Source organism: Arvicanthis niloticus, chromosome 3, assembly GCF_011762505.2.
Source record: "Arvicanthis niloticus isolate mArvNil1 chromosome 3, mArvNil1.pat.X, whole genome shotgun sequence".
NCBI lineage: Eukaryota > Metazoa > Chordata > Mammalia > Rodentia > Muridae > Arvicanthis > Arvicanthis niloticus.
In genome coordinates, this window is record NC_047660.1 from 133300527 (window position 1) to 133314754 (window position 14228).

The following is a 14228-nucleotide window of genomic DNA, read 5'->3' on the forward strand; positions in this document are numbered from 1 at the left end:
AAAGAACAGTGGCAGAAGCACAAACCTGCTCCTGTCTTATTTTGGTATTAGCAAGCACAGGGCTGGGCTAGATGGTCATAATCTCAGGTTTCTTCAGTGTTCCTGGATGAGCTGGCTTGGCAATTTGAACCAGAAGACTCACATTCTCTGCCTCTACTGTTTTTTGTTTGTTTGTTTGTTTGTTTGTTTGTTTGTTTTTTGTCAACTTGACACAAGCTAGAGGCACTTGTGCAAAAACAACCTCAACTGGAAAAAAAAAAAAAAAAAAAAAAGTCCCCACTGGATTGGCCAGTAGGCAAGGCTGTGGGGCATTTTCTTGATTCATGATTGATGTGAAAGGGTCCAACTCACTGTGGGCAGTGCTCTCCTAGGCTAGTGGTACCAGACACTACCACACAGCAGGCTGAGCAAGCCACAGGGATCAAGCCAGTAAGCAGCATCCCCCCTCCCCCCCCCCCCCCCCCCCCCCCCCCGCGCCCCATGGCCTCTGCATCAGTTTCTGCCTCCAGGTTCCTGCCCTGTCTTCCCTCCGAGATGGATGATGATACAGAAGCTGAATAAATCCTGTCCTCCCAAGATGCATTTGGTCATGGTGTTTTATCACAATGATAGAAATTGTAACTAGGGCACTGCCTTTGTGTTTTATAACTAGCAGGATGCTTCTGGCTTTACCGCAGTCTCTCTCCTCACCTGCCTACTTTAATGCTTGTTTTATTTATTTCAAGCTTGTGTGAAGCCGGGCGTGTGTGAAGCCCTAGGCTCATTCTCAACAGTATATGACATAAGGGTGATGAGTGTGTCTGTATGCAGTTCACTCAGGAAGTGAACACAGGGAAAGTAGAAGTATCCAGTCATCCTGGCTACACAGTGAGTTTGAAGCCAGTCTATGCTACACAGACTCCTGCCTCAAAAGCTTCCTGTCCCTGTTCTTCAAGCTTATTTAAAGCTATCTGTTTGAGACCAAACTCACACTCCTCTTTTCCTGAACACAGTGCTAAGGTGAATCCTGCTCTCTGCATAAAAACATCTTGGTCCTGCACTTGCTCCAAGTTATGAATTCTATATGCTTGTATTCATTTGAAGGTTGACTTCTCTGAGTAATATCAGCCTGCGTATTAGACCAGTCAATCACTCTGAAAACATTAAATCCATGGAAATACCACTTTTTACACCCAACAAAATGTCTGTCTTAGTTAGGGTTTTATTGCTGAGAGGAAACACCATGACCAAAAAGCAGGTTGGGGAGGAAAGGATTTATTTATTTGACTTACACTTCCATATTGCTATTTATCATCAAGAAAGTCAGGGCAGGAACTCGAGCAGGGCAGGCACTTGGAGACAGGAGCTGATGCAGGAGCCATGAAGGGTGATGCTTACAGGTTTATTCTCCATGGATTATTCAGTCTGCTTTCTTATAGAACCCAGACCACCAGCCCAGGGATGGTACCACCCACCATGGGCTGGGCCCTTCTGCAACATCACTAATTAAGAAAATACCCTATAGCCAGATCTTATGGAGGCATTTTCTCAACTGAGGTTTCCTTCTTTCAAGTAACTCTAGTTTGTGTATCATGTTGCCATAAGACTAGCCAAAACAATTTCCTACTGAAAAAGAACCATGTTACAGAAAATCTTCTGTCCTGGAGAACATTCCTGAGGTTTCACATGCATGCTATCTCATGCAGCCTTCACAAGAGAGGACTATGGTTTGTACACTAATTTAGAGATGGTGAAACCAAGGCAGGATAAGCTAACTCAGGTTGCACAGTGGATTAGTCAGGTTTCTCTAGAGTCACAGAACTTATGGATAGTCTCTATATATTAAGGGAATTTGTTGTTACAATCTGCAGTCCAACTAACCCAACAATGGGCAGCTCTAGATAGGAAGTCTAAGAATCTAGTAGTTACTCAGTTCCACAAGGCTGGGTGTTTCAGCCGGTCTTCTGTATGAGCTGGAATCCTGAAGAAGTAGGTTCCAACAGATGTGCTGGCAAGCAAGTGCAAGCAGGCGAGAAGAGTGAATCTTCCTTCTTCCAATGCCCTTATTCTGGACCTCCAGCAGAAGGTGTGTCCCGGATTAAAGGTGTGTACTACCACGCCTGAGACTGGCTTGTCCCAGGCTGACCTTGAACTCAGAGATCTCCTTGGCTCAGTCTCCTGGGATTAAAGGCATGTACAACCTTGTCAGAACCTAAGCTTTTCATGGCCACTATGCCTCAAGATCTCCATGCCAAGATCCAGGTCAGAAGCTTGTACCTTCCAGCCTTAAGATCTGGATCACAGGTGAACCCTCCATTTCTGGATTGTAGTTCATTCTGTGTATAGTCAAGTTGACAACCAGGAATAGCCATTACATTATAGCAACATCCAGATCCTGCGCTCAGTGTGGCTCGAGCGTCTGGCTTTTGAGCTCAGCCTCTTCCCCACCCCCCCCGCCCCCCCCCACCCCCCCACCCCCCACCCCCCCACCCCCCCCCCCTTGCTTCTTCTCCTCAGAAGGCTTCTGATCTGTGAGTCAGTTTTCTCTTTTGTCTTCTAAAATTATTATATTGTTTTCATAGTCTTCCACATACCTGAAGCACTAACTTAGTGGTTCTTGATTTTTTTTTTTTTTTTTTTTTTTTTTTTTTGGTTTTTGGTTTTTGAAGACAGGGTTTCTCTGTGTAGCCCTGGCTGTCCTGGAACTCACTCTGTAGACCAGGCTGGCCTTGAACTCAGAAATCTGCCTGCCTCTGCCTCCCAAGTGCTGGGATTAAAGGTGTGGGCCACCACTGCCCAGCTTCTTGAATATTTTCAAAAGATTCAAAATATGTGCAAAAGAAAAGCTTTACATAGTTAAAGAGCACTTTGATCTCTGCTTACTGCTTATGGTACTCTTTGAAATCAGGTTAGTTAGTTTGGCTTTTTGTTTTGTTTTGTTGTTTGCTTTTAATCATTGTAAGGAATCTTCAGCCTCTGAGACTCAGCAGTAAACATACAACTCTTAGCTATAAAATTTTTAAAAACTGTAGGTAAATGGCAATAAGAAACAGAAAACTTTACTAACACTTTTGGTGATAAAAATATCCCAAACACAACTTTAACATGTAGGCTCTAGGTTGCTTGCTGTCTACTTAGACTTTCATGTCGACCTTCGTGACCGGATAATAGGCTAGCACATTAGACCTGTCAGTTCAAAAGTACCAGGTCTCTGCAATAAGAACATTTTCATACCCTGGAAAAATTCTTCCAAAAAAAAAAGAAAAGAAAAGAAAAGAAGAAGAGGAGGAGGAGGAGGAGGAGGAAGAGGAGGAGGAGGAGGAGGAAAAGCAAAGCAATTATTCTTTATAAAAACACACATATAGTAATGTAATTGAGAACCAGCACTGGGTCACAGAATATAAAGTATACTTTTTTTTTTTTTCCAGAAATGGATTTGTCTGACCCAGATTACTCTGAGCTTCAAATAAATTAAAAACCCCTTGCCAGAAATTTAAATTGCTGTATCTTTTTCTTCCAACATTTTATAATTTAGCATTTTGTCATTTCCACTAGTAAAAAAAAAAAAAAAAAAAAAAATGTCTTTTTTATTTCCTCTCAGGTAGTGGCAAGTTAGCAATATCATGGCAAAGCCTCGTGATACAACTGTGAATTAACCTGAAAAGTGGTTAGATTGTCCCAATCTTTTTAAGCAGTCATGTTCATTTTTTTTTTTTCAGTAGTAACTGAGGAGCTACTGAGTCAGTGAGCGTCAAATCACTGCTGAGGAGACGTAAGGGGGGCTGCAAGGAAGAGCAATATAGTGTGGCTGTTGCAGCGGATGCACCAGAGAAGAGTGCTGGGGCACGGGTTTAAGTCAATAGGAAGTCTTTAGCAGCCAGCCGATGCCTAGACTGGGTGTTTGGGATCCCAGTGTAGCGCTTAGCCGGGTGAGCTTTTAAGCACAAAAACCATGTTTTGTGTTGACTTACTTCAGTTAACAGCCAGAAGCAGAACTATAGAAGCCCAAAAGCAAGGTTAGTATATTTTGAGACTTCCTCAGAACTAAATGGACTTTGAGGGATTTAGGCCTTTTAGTTTTGGCAGATAGCACTGCCTACTAGCTAAGTTTACAGCTGAGTGGTGCTTCTATCACAGACTCAGTTGTGGTAAGGTCTGGGGCCGTGTTACAATGGCTAAGTGAAAAATAGTGGCTATCAAATGAAAACCGACTTAGTCAATACATGAATTTTATGTCAACTTCAGTCCCTAAAACTAACTGCACCCGATGCCTTTATTCATTCCACTTACCACTGTAGAAGAAAGAGAAAGGCATTTGTGAGTTTCAAAAATACCTTAAGCCTAGACAAACCTAGTGACAAAGTCAGCCAAAGTTTATCCCAGAAATAGGAAGGGGGAGGGGGGTGGTTAGCAGCAAGCTTGCTCATTGGCTGAGGGTTAGCAGCAAGCTTGTTCATTGGCTGAGGGTTAACAGCGAGCCAGCTCATCAGGCCAGCTGCCTTCTCTTTCTTGACCCCTGAGCCCTATAAGGAGAGCCTTAGGATAAGATTTGTGCCTGCTTAGTTCACTGCGCCTGTGAGCCTACCAGAAAACTCAATCCGTATTTTTTAAGAATTGATCTCACAGGTTGTCATTATTTTAAGCAAAGTGGACAGCCTATAATCTCAGCCTTAAGATTTTCACAAACTTCAGAGCATTTTTTAAATCCCATAAAATGAGGTAAATCAAAAGCAAGAATTGCTGATGGGTTCACAGTAGTAATCATTTAAGCGTCAAATAAAGTGTGTGTATGTGCATGTGGGGGTCGGCGGTGGGGGGGCAGGGAGCTTTAAAGCAAACATATCTTATGCCATGGAAGAACTAGACCATGTGGACCAGAACATTGACCAGAAAGCTAACTCCCTAAAACAAGCATGGCTTTTACTGAATAGACACATAACCTCCTTTCCCACAAGACACAAGCTAAAACGTATTCTCCCGAAATCCGTTCAGGTCAGTAGAAATAAGAGAAGAGAGGAGAGAACTCTGCCCTTGAGTCTCAAGGACCTTCTTACCAGGCTCAACTTCTACATCAGTTGAGCATGAGCCATACAGAGATGCACAGATCATAAGTTCAGACCTGAGATAATACTGACCCAGCTCACCGGCTGAAGCCCTTCCCACTCCAGAATATTAGGTGGCTTCAAAAGGTTTTGCTTTCTTTAATTGTTCTCATTACTCTGATCTGCCTACTCCCTGGGGAAGTTCAGGGTCCACTATGTTTGTAAAAGCCTACCATTTTGTTAAATTGGAAATCATATTTTATAACGTTACAGTTTTCTTTATGAATCTTTATCAGACAAATCAACAGTCACCAAACAGACTTCCCTAACAGGAAAGACTCTATTTATTTTCTCAGGGTCTAAAATGCTCTTTGTCCTATCCTGTCTCTTTGATTAGTGGTGTGGTGCTCTAAGTTATAAGCCTAGACCCTGAGGATTCCTGGCGTCCTAGTCACTATCGCCTCAGGACAAGAGTGCAGAGTAGATGACATTTGTCCTACATAAGGAAACACAGCTAGCCTTCAAAATCCTGGAAGAATCCCAGGTACCCCCAGAGATAACCAGGATTTCCTTATGTAAAAGTGGCATAGAATTTAAACATAAACCATGCATATCCTCCTGTGCGTTTTTCATCTCCAGACAATCTACAATACTTAACACATTATCCATGCAGTGTGAATGAGTACTGTACTATGTTCTGCAGCAAATAACAGTAAGGAAGAATCTGCACATATCCAGAAGAAATCCAGTTTCTTCCTAAATATGTCCTGTCCTAACCATTTTAATCAAAAGATGGAAGAACCTGCGTGTATGGCGGCCCAGCTGTGCTTGGTCCTGTCCAAAGGTTGGAACGATGACAGATGTTAGGATCAGGCACCACAGGGGTGAAAGGTCGCACTTGGAACTTGGGCTGTAGCTCTCTTTCCTTTGTACTATTCTAGTTTCCACAAAGTGGAAGCTCGACTTTTCTCTCAGCCGTCTCCAGCTCTCTGAGCATGCGCACAAACCCTTACGTGCTATCTCAAACACTTTACGTTAGACCCACCCATACACTTTGGAAAAACAGGATTTCAACTATGGGTTGGGAGGGTTTAGAGGGTTATGTTTATTTTCCTCCCTCGAAACACTTAAATAACGAAGTTTATATACTCAAAAAATGAATGACTAAAAAGATTTTTAGTCTCAAAATCTTTGGACTTAACTTATCATAGTACCCATTGAGTTATCTTTTAAATGGCGCCCCTACAAACACACTTGAGCGCGCATGCACACGCCCCCCCCCCCACACACACACACCCTGGACTTTGGTATTTCAAGCTTTAGTTAAGGCTTTTTCATTCAAATAATCTTTTAAATTTTAATAAAATGAAAATACATTGTCTAAATATACATCCTAGACCCGGCCTTTACCACTGCTTTCTGAATTGACCTTTTCTAAAATGTTGCCTTCTGAAAATTCCAGTTGCTACTGAACTTTGTCTTCAGAATACAGTCTAATGAGCTCAGGTTAGCAAGGGCTTTACACTAAGGACCTGGGCAGAGCTACTGCCTGGGTGCAAGGCCTGGGCTTCTGCACTACACGTGTTTCCAGAATCTCTTTTAGAAATACGTGCAGTTCTTTCTGCTTCCTGAAACCCTGTGCTCACTTGTAGAAAGCAGAGGGAGGGAGACAGGCATGGGATGCTGAGTAGGAGCTCTGTGCGCTACCTTCAAGGAGTGTAACCAGGTAAGCTCTAATTTACTAAGGGTTAGTGTCCAGGGCCCTTGGACCAGACTGACAGACATGTTCCAGAACAAAAGAGTCAATCAGGCAAGATTTTAGATACAACAATAGAGATGGGAGCGGGGACATGTATCTCTCAAATACGGCCCGTCACTTACATATGAAGACTATATCTAGTATTTGTATGGACTTCATACTTGTTTCCCAAGACAAGTAAGCTGAGAGTCTAACTACCTGTGGGAAGGGGGATGAGGGGAAAGTCGTTAGGTTTAGATGAGGTCATGCAACTGGAACTCTAATGATGAGGTTAATGCACTCATAAGAGAGGAAAACTGAACCGTGAGAGGATACAGTGAGCAAGCCTATGAGCTGGGCATGCTCCTTATCTGATACTGCCAATGCTTCCCAGACCCCAGAACTACAAAACCTAAGTGTTAGCTGCTGAAGTCCCGTCTTCACTGTTTTCGTTACAATGGCTCAAACTAACGTATATGGAGTCTTCACAAGCTGTTTAGTTTCCCTTTTCTTATGTATTATTTTTGTGTGTAGTGCGTGTGCACGCACATGTGCTACATGTATGGAGGCCAAAGGATGACTCTGCAGAGTCAGTCCTTTCCTTCCACTTTCATGTGGCTTCCAGGGGATGAGTTCAGGTCACTGCCCTCTAAACAAGGGATTTGCCCACTGAGCCATTTCACTGATCTCCTCAGGCAGCTGCTGTCTAAGCTTATTGTGACAGTGAAGGTGACTTCTACTGGGTTTCCACTTGATAGATTATCTGTGATTTCTTGCTTTGAAATCAAAAGACTATGCCCCTCACCCGAGTCCCTGTTAGGTGCTGAGTGTCTAGGTGAAGTCTGTATCTGTAACCTCAATGAATGGCAGGGCCTGTCAATACCTTGGAGAGGATCTGTATTCTATTATACTATCAATATATTTATTGGGGGGGGGGGCACACTTTGTTTTTAAAATATAACTAAAGTTCAAAACAAAATAAGTCTTCTGGCCGGGCGGTGGTGGCGCACGCCTTTAATCCCAGCACTTGGGAGGTACAGGCAGGTGGATTTCTAAGTTCGAGGCCAGCTTGGTCTACAGAGTGAGTTCCAGGACAGCCAGGACTACACAGAGAAACCCTGTCTCGAAAAACCAAAAAGAAAGAAAAAAAAAAAAGTCTTCTGGGTGAATGGAAGCCCCCAGAAGTTCGAGCTGTGGTCTTCCCAGAGAAAGGGCTTCATCTCAGGTCAATTTTGAACAAAGTTGAGTTCTTATGTTCGCTGAAAAAAGGAACCTAGGTCTTAAAAACTTTCTCTCCTTACAGTTAAGTGTTTGCAAGTTTGGTTTCTGATTTCTGTCTGTGTTCTCATCTCCTTTCCGTCAGTCCTTTGTGCCTATGACATCACTAAAATGCGCTTCCAGTGTCCTCCCAAATCTTTCAGTTACCACATCTTTGAGGCAGCTTTGAATCCAGGCATCATTTCGCCCACTTGCTGTAACAGAGCCTCTCTGCTTCCCTGATGCCATTGTTATCTCTCTCTTGCCATTGTCATTGCTTTCTCTCAGTATCATTTAGCATTTATCCTTTCAAGGGTCCTTCATGATTCTTTAAATGCCCCGTTAGAGTCTTTGCTCCATTTCTTCTATTTCACCAACTATGGCTGACTTCCAAATTTGTATTTCTTAGCTGAGATTCCCAGGGTTAGAGCATCCATTGCACTTCTATCGTAAACTCAGCATCATCTATAGGAACTCACAGGTACCTAGGACACACACGGGAAGAGAAACCATCATCTCTGCCCAGTCACAGCCTGAATCTTTCCTTCCTCCTCCTGGTGATGATCATCCACCCGTCATCAAAGCTGAAGCAAATGTCACTCCTGCCCTCTGCAAGTTGTCTCCTGAACCTCATCTCTCTGGGAGTTCCATTGCTGGTCTACCTTTCAGCTGCCCCAGATCCCAGCTCACCTCTCTATATGTTCACTGACACACTTTCTCACTATAAAGCCTCAGGGTATTCCATTTCTAGCCATGAGCACATGTGCTGTGTGCTTTTCTTCAGCTCAGCCCTCATCAGTCCCTGCTGAGGGGTTTTACTCTGAATGATTCCATTTTTCTGATCACTGGGGACTCCCTACCCTTGCCTTTTCATACTCTGTTTCCGCTGTGTGGGATGCTGCTCCCGCCCTTGTCTTATGGCCAATTTTTTCATTCTGAAAAAATTACTTCCTGACATTCCCACTTTCCAAGATTTAAAAAAAAAAAAAAAAAAAAAAAGAGTGCTTCTTCTGTGTTCCAGTAGTACCCTGTGCTTCTTCGGGTACTACTGGAACACAGAATACTATCTCAGGGTGTATCACACCACAATAAATTACCTGTTCACTTTCTCCTGCCAAGGTTCAAGAATTTTGAGGAAGGGGGTTAGGAATAGTGTAGAGGCAGTGGATAACTACAAGAAAGCTGTGGCTTCTGGACACAGCAGGGCCACCACACATATGTACTCATAGAAGTTGTGACAGCATGCACAAGGCCTGTGGAAATCTAAACCATACAGAGTGTTAGCATCAGAGGGACTGGGGATGAAGCTCCGCCCTCCTAGCTGAGGAACTATTGGCCGGTGGTCGCCATTGTGAGAAGGAAAGTCAGTTTCCTTTGAGTGCAGCCCCTGGTAAGTCACCTGTGCTCATATGGAGAGCTACACATCCAAGAAACTTTAGGCTGCACACATTGGTCTTGATGAATTTAAAAATTTAAAGGACACAGAGTTGAGGGTAGTAGGGAACAGGGGTGTATATGAGACTAGTTGGGGAACAGGGGATATAATCAAAACAAATTCATGAAATCCTTAAAGAACGAATAAAATACATTTTTAAAATATTATACAATCAATTGTTAGCCTCACTATACTGAGACAATCCAGGGCAGAACCATGTTTTTCACCTCCTAATTCCTATATTTAACATAATTCCTAGAATATAGTAAGTGTCCTGGCTAGTTTTGTGTCAACGAAACACAAGTCATCTGAGTGAAGGTGACCACAACTGAGAAAATGCCTCCAGAAGACTAGGTTTATCCGGGCAGTGGTGGTGCCAGCAAACTCTTTAATCCCAGCACTGGGAGGCAAAGGCCAGCCTGGTCTAGAAAGTGAGTTCCAGGATGGCCAGGGGTATACAGAGAAACTGTGTCTTGAAAAATGAACCAAATAAACAAACAAACCGGGCTGTAGGCAAGCCCCTAGAGCATTTTCTTAATTAGCGATTGATGTGGGAGGGCCCAGCCAGTTGTAAATGAAGCCACCCCTGGAAAGACAGTCCTGGCTTCTATAAGAAAGCAGGCTGAGCAAGACATGAGGAACAAGCCAGTAGCACCTGGCCACGTCTTCTGCATCAGCTTCTGCTCCAGGCCCCTGCTTTAACTTCCTTTAGTGATGAATTGTTACCTAGAAGTGTAAAAAAAAAAAAAAAGGTGTAAAATGAAATAAGCCCTCTCCTCTCCAGGTTGCTTTTGGTCATGGTGTTTCATCACAGAAATAGAAAAACCTGACTAGCCGGGCAGTGGTGGCTCACGCCTTTAATCCCAGCACTTGGGAGGCAGAGGCAGGTAGATTTCTGAGTTCAAGGCCAGCCTGGTCTACAGAGTAAGTTCCAGGACAGCCCGAGATACACAGAGAAACCCTGTCTCGAAAAACAAAAAACAAGCAAACAAACAAAAAACCCCTGAAAACCTGACTAAGACAGTAAGTAATTAATAATGCTTGCTACATGCGTGGGAGAGTGAATAAGTGAATGTCAAGTGTCTTCAGTATCTTCCCTCAAACTCCCTACATAGCTTTTATCACTCAGTTTGAAAGATTACATCTTGTTATAGAAAGCCCCAAGAAGATTTTCCTGCAATATATCTTATTCCAGAAAACAAACATACAACAAATACCTAGAATGTTGAAAATAAAACATGCCTTTTTAATTTAAAAAAATTGAATTAATTCGATACTTCCCATACTTCTATTATACATTCTTACACTTTGACGTTAGAAAAATTCTCTTTTTTGCAAAAACAGCTGTGCTCAGCTGATCACAGTCGGCGCATCACAAATGCTCCATTACCATACCATAATAGCTTCTCTCTTCACTTCAGAGCCAATACATAGATTTTCCTAGTCTTCTTGCCCAAGTCAATCCATAAACACTTTTAATCTATGAACTTTCAAGTTCAAAAAGATGTATTGGGTCACTAAATACTTACGTCTTACTTACACAGGATTGAAAGCTCACAAAGGCTCAGGATCAATTATATTTCATCTTTCCAGTACTTATTTCACAGCTGAACACTTCTCAGAATAATGAACACGAGTCCAGTTTCTGACAAGCCATGGCAAAGGCCAAATGAATGAACAATATTACTCACCCTGGACCCACGTGCTCTAGCGTGTGTGTGTGTGTGTGTGTGTGTGTGTGTGTGTGTGTGTGTGTGTAGGTAGGTAAGTAGTGTGGCTGTGATTCATTACAGTAACCACGTTATGCTCAGACCCAGATCAGAGTGGAAATCTGAGGCTATGGGCCTTTTATCACAGGAAAGTAACATACACATTTATGTGACAACACCACCTCATAAATCTCTGCCCCAGTGCCAGAATCTCATGTGGGACCACTAAGAAAGAAGAATATCTCAAAGGAAACTGCTGCTTCCTCAATAAGAGTGTTGAGTGTCACAGCAAAGCAATCCTTTTAACACAAGCAAAATGTGAGACTAGCTGTCGTGGAATGTTCAAAATAGCTGACAAATAGTGCCAGATTTTGTATTTTGGAGTTAAATTTATCATTTACAAGGTCAAGAACAGGAAGAAAGTTACTGATAAAACTGCATGGCTATAAGCACAGGAATCACCTGGGCATCTTGGATATGATCAGAAGACAATATATGTGCATAGACCACAGTGAGTACTTGTGGAATTCTTAGTCTAAGGTGGACAAGCCTGCTGAGTCTTATGTGGAGGGTGTGTCTGGAAGTCTGTATGTGTATGGTGTGTGTGTGGTGTGTGTATGTGTGTGGGTGTGTGGTGTGGGTTTATGTGTTTGTGGTGTATGTGGGTACGTGTGTATGGTGTGTGTGTATGGTGTGTACATGTATGGGGGGTGTGGTGTGTGTGTGGTGTGTGTGGTGTGTATGTGGGTACGTGTGTATGGTGTGTACACATATGGGGGGTGTTGTGTGTGTGTGGTGTGTGTGGTGTGTGTATGGTGTGTGTGTGGTGTATGGTGTGTGTGGTGTGTGTGGTGTGTGTGTGTGTGCCCAGTGGACTTGCACAGATGAGTATGCTTGCTCACTCAGAATCATGGTTTATGTGCATATCCTTCTGATGAGAGGATTCTGGCCAATTTCTGGATTATTTTTAAAGGCTTGGGCACAACATGTTAAAAGTTACTGCTGAAGCAAGCAGCTGTCAGATTCACAAACAAAGATGTGTTGCTGGCAGGTGAAGGTCAACAGTGCTAAAACTTCGACAGCCAAGACCACACTATTGGAGTTCAGATGTGACTTGTGTCCTGATGGGAATGAGAACGGAAGGCCGTCTCAAGTCTACAGTTCAGTGGCAGGCACTCGTACCAGTGAGACCAGGGCAGAGATGCCGTCTCTTCATGCTTGGAAGGATACAGCAACAGACATGCCAGGTACCAGAAGCAGCACTCTATAAGACATCATATTGCTTCTGCTTCACACCCTGAATTGACCATCAATATTAAGTTTGATCAGCTATTTCTGTATGATTTGCCACGTGTATAAAAACAAAAATAAACATAGAATAAAGAAGTAAGAAGTAACATTTCACCCCTGAAGACCCCTAATTTGAGATATTTATTATGACCATTATTATAACCTGGACCTCCTACTTCATTTAGGATCCTATTAGGAAAAAGATACACTACAGGTGTTTCAGAGGACCAGAACAAAGACCTTAAGCAACTTGATGGTATAACTTGCAATGTTTCGAAGCCATGAACTCCTCAGGGCTAAAGTTAAGATGGTGAGTGTTGGGTTGGTTGCGATTATTGTTGTTGTTGTTTGTTTGTTTAATATCTTGTGTACATGTGTGTGCCTGAGTGTATGCACATGTGTGTGCAGTACCTGGGGAAAGCCAGAAGAAGGTGTTAGATCCCCTGTAACAGGAGTAAGAGGCAGCTGTTAGCTGCCTAACATGGATCCCAGGAACTAAATCCAGCTCCTCTGTAAGGAACACGTGTTCTTAACTGCTCAGTCATCTCTCCAGACCACTGGTTGTTTTGTGTTGTTGTTTTGCTTGAGGCAGACTCTTTCTTGATTGGCTTTTGTACTTGTTATGAAGCCCAGGCTAGCCTAGAACTTAGAACTTAATGTCAATCCTCCTGCCTCAGTATCACAAGTACTGTGCCACCATACCTGCAAAGATGTTAAGAGTGCCTAGAAACCAGAAACATAGTGCAAAAAGTCTTGGCAAATGCTGGGATGAAAAAGGTCCTGTTTGAGAGCAGCTGGAGTCAGAAAAGCAGCCCCTGGTTGCTAGAAAAGCCTGCCTAGAAAACAGGAAGTGAAAACTCTCAGCCTTCCCCCAACTTGCATTCTCTGATGCCTCCCACTGCCTCAGCCTATGAAAAGCCAGAAGACATGGAAAGGGGACGCTCCAATACTCTAAGGAGTTAGAGAACAGAGCCCTGGAAAGGCCAAACATCCAGGAAAAAGCCTGGCAGATTCCCTTGTAGGTAGACAGAGTTGGAACGAGTCAGAAGAAGCAAGCCAAGGCTATGGAAGTCTCTGTTGATACGCGGTGGAAAGGGGGTGAATTGAAGAAAGACAGTGGAGGAGAGGGCAAGCACTGGAAGAGAAGAAAGAGAAGACATGGCTCCATGTCACCTAGAACAGTGGCTCTCTGTGCTGTGCTGAGCTAGAAAGACCCCGGAACAAACAACACAACTTCAGACCGACTCAGAAACCCACGGAGAACCAGTCTGTGCTTCGATGCACTGAAGTTGGTTTATCTCTAATAAGTAATCGATTGAAGTAATGTAAATTTAAAATCTTTCCTGTCAAAATGAAATTGAAATCTCAACAAACAAACTTGCAGAGGGGATATGAGAAAATCAAGCCCACTGCAGGCCACTGCATTGTGTTCTGCTCAAAGAGAAAGAAAAGATCACAAACAGAACAGCGGGATTGGGGTGGTGGGGGTGGTGGTGGTTGGGGTGGGAGGGAGGATGAAGGTGGGGGGCTGGGTGTTCGGGGGAGGAAGAAGGTGGGAGAATAGGCCTGGGATTTCATTTGTAATGTGTGTTCATAGCTGTTTCAAATTTAGGAACTAGTTTTGGATTGGGAACAGATAAGGAAGTTCCCTGAGAAATAGATCGATCATTGCTGAGGAGAGAGCCCAGTGTAGAGGTAAGGAGAACAAGTCCGAGGCCCTTTCACCTGGCCGCTCTTGTACTGTTAGTTTGTTTTTGAAAGGAGCATAGCTCTTTCCT